At 44.3% G+C, this 5874-nt stretch overlaps 1 long non-coding RNA gene across 1 annotated transcript; it reads left to right on the forward strand.

Annotated features, from left to right (window-relative positions):
- The first annotated feature begins 571 nt into the window (after positions 1-571).
- LOC125394531 (uncharacterized) lies at positions 572-5874 on the forward strand. The gene is made up of 3 exons (XR_007230251.3): positions 572-827; positions 1114-1207; positions 5293-5874. It is a non-coding gene; the product is annotated as an uncharacterized LOC125394531 (long non-coding RNA).

Genomic DNA, 5874 nt, shown 5'->3' on the forward strand with positions numbered 1-5874 from the left:
CAATTAGGGATTATCTCCATCAGATTGGCCTGTGGGCATATCTGTGGGGGCAATTTCTTGATTGATAATTGATATAGGAAATAGGAGGGCCCATCCTGTTGGGTACAGACATCATGCAATGATGGGGGAAAGACCACCAAAGTCTATTAAACCAGAAGCAAACTTTATTCTGGGGGGAAAAAAACAAAAAACAAAAAACATGTGGGCACATAAGGCTGTGACCACAGCCAAAGATCAGGCTTCTGTAGCTGTGACAATGGGAGCTGGTTGGGAGGCTTCCTCTTGTAGTAAAATAAAGCACCAGCTGTGGGTAAAAGAGCTTTTACAGCCTTGAAGTCAGGCTTAAAGCCACATTACATTTTAAGTTTTACAGCTTTTGGTTATAGGACATTAGGATATAAACTTTAGGAGTGTTTGCGAAAGCCTGTGGCTGACACAGTCACTTTCCACCGTCCCTGAAAGAATGCAAGGCAGAGCGTAGAGTCACACAAGGGAACAGTTAAAAATTAAGGGAATACAAACAGAGGGACCCATAGAGCACTAGTTAGGAGCTAAACTTTGTCCGCTGTACCTGCCTAGCTGGGAAGCTGGGAGGCAGGAGACAACTGTTAAAAGTTTACCTCTGTACACAGTGGCTGCCAGGATGTCTGCTCTTAAGGCACAAAGTGTTTGTAAAAGGTTAATGGTTGCCAGCTTTATTTTCTTTTTCCTCGCAAAATGTGTTTGGGCTTACAACTTTATATTTCTTCATTCCTGGACCGGACACCTTATTTCCATATGCTATTCCTGAACTCTTCACAGCCCACTGTAGATGACTCCATCCCTAGGTAAGTGAGCCTGGGATATATAAGAAAGATTTCTAGGGACCTGGAGAGATGGCTCAGCAGTTAAGAGCATGTACTACACTTCCAAAGTACCAGCATGTTAATTCTGAAAATCACAAGAGAAAGACCAGAGTGGTGGTTTGAATAGGTAAGGCCCCTTGGACTCGTGTATTTGATAGGGACTAGCACTACGAGGAGGTGTGGCCTTGTTGTTGAAGGAAGGGTGTCTTCGAGGTATCATATATGCTCAAACTATGCTCAGCATGCATACTCTTTCTGCTGTTTGTAGACCAAGATGTAGAACTCTCAGCTACTCCAGCACCATGTCTGCCTGCACGCCACCATGTCCTGCCATGATGATAGTGGACTAAACCTCTGAAACTGTAAGCCAGCCAATTGAATGTTTTCCTTTATAAAAGTTGCTGTGGTCGTGGTGTCTCTTCACAGCAAAAGAAACCCTAAGACAACCAGCTGCATAATGTTTGAGTCAAATTTGAAGAAAGCTTTAATTAAATACTGACCAGGATGATGGACTCTGGTCAGGTCCCTTCTGGGATTCCCAGAAAAATGATAAGAATCAAATTTTACAGAGGCTTGGGCTATGCCTTTTCTACCGGGTCCAATCAGGGGCAGGCTTATATCCATATATACTTCCTACCTGCATGCCTCCCGCCTACATCCAATCAGGGGCAAGCATACATCCTGATGTATTTCCTGCCTATGTACCTTCTTCCTACATGTGATTACGCACATCCAGTGTATCTGGGTCAAACGCTTTTTTAGGGGAGGGAAAAGATGTGGCTTCCATAAGCACTTCAAGAGGCTTACAGGTTAGAGACATTTTTGTTTTATGGACTTGTTAGGCACTGTCTTAGGGTTTCTACTGCTTTGATGAAACACCATGACCAAAAAGCAAGTTGGGGAGGAAAGGGATTATTGGGCGTATACTTCAGCATTGCTGTTCATCACTAAAGGGTAGGACGCAGTTTTCCTGTACTGACCACCCACTCCCCATCCTGGCAGCTGCTTCCAAATTACCACATAGAGACTTAATATTATTTATACATGCTCAGTCAAATAGCTCAGGCGTATTACTAGCTAACTCTTACATTTAAATTAACCCATATTTAAATTAACCCATAGGCAGGCGGATCTCTGTGAGTTTGGGGCCAGTCTGGTCTACAGGAGCTGGTTCCAGGACATTCTCCAAAGTCACAGAGAAACTCTGTCTCAAAAAAAAAGAAAAAAATTAACCCATATTTCTATTTATGTTTTGATACATGGCTCATGGCTCGTTACCTCATTTTCTACACTTCCTTGCTCAGTGACTGGATGAAGGCTCCCTTGACTCTGCCCTTCTCCCCATCATTCTTAGTTTGACTTTCCCACTTAACTTTATCCTGTTCAGCTATTGGCCAGGCAGCTTGTTTAGTAAACCAATCACAGTGACATATATTCACATAGTGTAAAGGAATATTCCACAGCACTGAAGAAAGTCAGGACAGAAATTCAAAACAGGACAGAATCCCGGAGGCTGGAACTGATGCAGATGCCATGGACAGGAGCTGCTTACTGTTTACTTCTCATGGCTTGCTCAGCCCACCTTATTTTGGAACCAGGACCACCAGCCCAAGGATGGCACCACCTGCCATGGGCTGGGCCCTCCCACACTGATCACTAAATGAGAAAATGCCTTACAAACTGGATCTCAAGAAGGAATTTTTTTCAACTGAGTTTCCTTCCTTTGTGATGATTCAGCTTGTGTCAAGTTGACACACAAAACCAGCCAGGACAGGCACATTGATTAAAACCTAAAATATAACTTTGGCCTGCACACAAAACTCACTTCACAGAATCCACATTGGATGGCTCACTATAACTCCAGCTTTGGGGGATATGGCTCCTTTGACCTCTGAAGAAATTTGCACTCAAGTGCACATACCCACCTACTTATATATACATAATTAAAAATAAAATTTTTAAAAGGTAGCTGAATGCTGGGCGGTGGTGGCACATGCCTTTAATCCCAGCACTCGGGAGGCAGAAGCAGGTGGATCTTTGTGAGTTGGAGGCCAGCCTGATCTAGGAAGCAAGTTCCAGGACAGTCAGAGTTGTTATAGAGAGAGACCCTGGCTCGAAAAACTGGAAAAAAGGCTAGGAAGCTGGCTCAACAGATGAGCGCACTTGCTGTACATGTATGAAGACCTCAGTTCAAATCTCCAGAAACCATGTAAAAAGCAAAAGCAAAGCGTGATCAAGTGCACTTGTAATCCCAGTACTGGTGGGGCAAGGAGGGTGAGGAGGGTACAGGAGGGACTTGTTGGCCTCCAACTTAGCTCCAGGCTCATTGAGAGACCCTATGTCAGAGGAAGAAGGAAGTGACCTCCTCTGGCCACTGCATACATGTACAGGTGTATATACCTGTACACACATGTACATCCACCACACACATGTACCACACCCACAAACATGCATACATATATATGTACTCACAAGGAGGAAGAAGGCTAGGAAGGAAAAATGCTGGTGCTCACATGGTGTTCTGTGACAAGTAGGTAATTGGCGGGGGGAGACTCTAATTGCTAATCTTTTGCCTCTTGGCCATCCCCCACCCACCAGGAGACAGGGCTTCTTGGCTATCCTGGAACTAGCTCTGTAGATCTGGCTGGCCTTGAACTCACAGCTATCCGCCTGTCTCTGCCTCCCAAGTGCTAGGATTAAAGGTGTGCAGCACCACACCACCACCGGACTTGACAAATACTCTTGAGGCAAAGATTTCACCTGCTCTGAGGTCACACCTTTGTAACAAGACAACTTCCAGATGTCAATAGGTCAATCCAGGCTGCCGTCAGTCTCAGGCAAGTGTGGCTCTGCCCCGAGCCTGACACCATGTCTTGGGGGTTCTGAGGCCCCATTTTGTGACTGACACTACTCAGGGAAGCTTTTTTCCGTAGCCCTTGCTCCATGCCCTTAAGATAATAGCCCCTGACGACAAATATTGGGGAGATTGGCACAGTTGTTGTACCAATGCCACAGTCAAAGATGGACATAGCTTGAGATTGTGGCAAGGCTAAAGGTGACAGAGAGAAAAGGGAAATGAAGTTGACTGCTTCTCCTGTTAGGGATTCCAGCTCCCCATTGAGTCATTCACTGTTTTCTTCCTTCACTTTGTTTCTACTGGAGGACTCTGGAAGTTGTCGAGACTCAGGGAGGCGGTCTGCACACCTGCCCCTTGCTGCTGACAGTCTTCCAATCTATTGTGTCATTCCTGAAACCTGATCCCAGTTCTTCTCACTGGAAGCAATATATGCTTCCAATGCCAGAATGAAGTCACTTTGCTTACATGAAACTGCGCACTAATATCTAATTAGGGGCCAAGGTTGTGGCTCAGTTGACAAGGCTCCACAGTCCAGAGACTTTGTCTCAAGGAAATAAGGCAGAAAAATCATGGAACAGGACACCTTCCAACAAAAGGGGATGGGTGTTAATTAAATTTTCAAACTACAACTGATTCTTTCAAAATTTAAATTTTATTTATTATTTTATGTGGGGGTTATTTTATGTGTGGTGACTAGAATACTTCGTGGGGTCAGTTTTCCCTGTCCACCTTTAGGTGGGGCCCAGGGAATTGAGCTCAGGTCTTCAGGTTTGCACCTTTACTCACTGAGACATTTTACCAGCCCTTATTTCTTTCTTGAGACATGGCCTATATAAACCAAGATGGTCTCAAACTTGATATGTACCAAAAGATGACCTTAAACTCCTGTCCCTTGGGGCTGGAGAGTTGGCTCAGCGATTAAGAGCACTGTTTGCTGTTCCAAAGGTCCTGAGTTCAATTCCCAGCAACCACATGGTGGCTCACAGCTATCAGTAATGAGATCTGGTGCCCTCTTCTGGCCTGCAGGCAGAACACTATATATAATAAATAAATGAATCTTTACAAAACAAAGAAAAAAAAACCTCCTGACCTTCCTGTACCTCTCAATTGCTGGGACTACAGGCCTGCTTCGAAATTTAACTTTAAAAGCTGGCTGATCGCCCTGGCAGTGGTGGCGCACGCCTTTAATCCCAGCACTCGGGAGGCAGACGCAGATGGATCTCTGTGAGTTTGAGGCCAGTCTGATCTATAAGAGCTAGTTCCAGGACAGGCTCCAAAGCAACACAGAGAAACCCTGTCTTGAAAAAAAAAAAAAAAAAAGGTGTGTATGCATATGTGTACCCAGGGCTTTGTACAGACTGAATATGTTTTATCACTGAGCTATATCTATGGCCTCTGGCTTTAACTTCCAAAGGTTCCTCAAACTTCCAATACCACCAAGCCTTTCATTCATAATGTTGTGCCTGAGCCCAAGGACCCCCAAGAAGACCACCACAGAGCCACACTTCCGAATGCAAAAGCAGGGTTTCATGTATTAAATAGGGGCTAGCACGGGTCCTCCGCCTCACAGTCTGACACTTGTCTCAACAGGTTTCCCCTCGGTTGACAGACACAACCAAGCATCAATTGCTGACTACCAAATGACTATGGACCCTGGACTTGCTAAAAACTGATATGGACCAGTCTAGCCAATGTGAATGCTCCCTGGCTCTTCAACAGAGTTCACAAACCAGATGCTCCTGATAAACACCCCATTGCCTGAATTTCCTCTTTGTTTCTGACTAGCATTTCACCTGTTAGCTCTTGACAAAGCTGGAAGCAGTTAAAAGAATATATTGTCCTATAATCCCTTTTTGAGATGCTAAATCAAAAGAAAACTCTTACATAGGAAGACTCTACAGTTTTAGGAGAGAAATTCTGTTTTTACACTAACCATTCAGGAACTGTAAGAGGCAATTTGGCCAAAGTTAGAGAAGGATCGACGAAGCAGAAAAAAGAATTAGACTTTTTACAATGATGGTTTGAATCCTGGTTTAATGGCTCTCCTTGGTTAACTACCCATATTTTTGCTATTATGGAACCCTTATTGGTTTTGTTGCTTATTTTGACTGTTGGCCCACGTATAATCGACAGACTGGCACACTTTGTAAAATAAAGGCTTAATACCATTCA

This window comes from Myodes glareolus, chromosome 1 (genome assembly GCF_982192425.1).
Source record: "Myodes glareolus chromosome 1, mMyoGla1.1, whole genome shotgun sequence".
NCBI lineage: Eukaryota > Metazoa > Chordata > Mammalia > Rodentia > Cricetidae > Myodes > Myodes glareolus.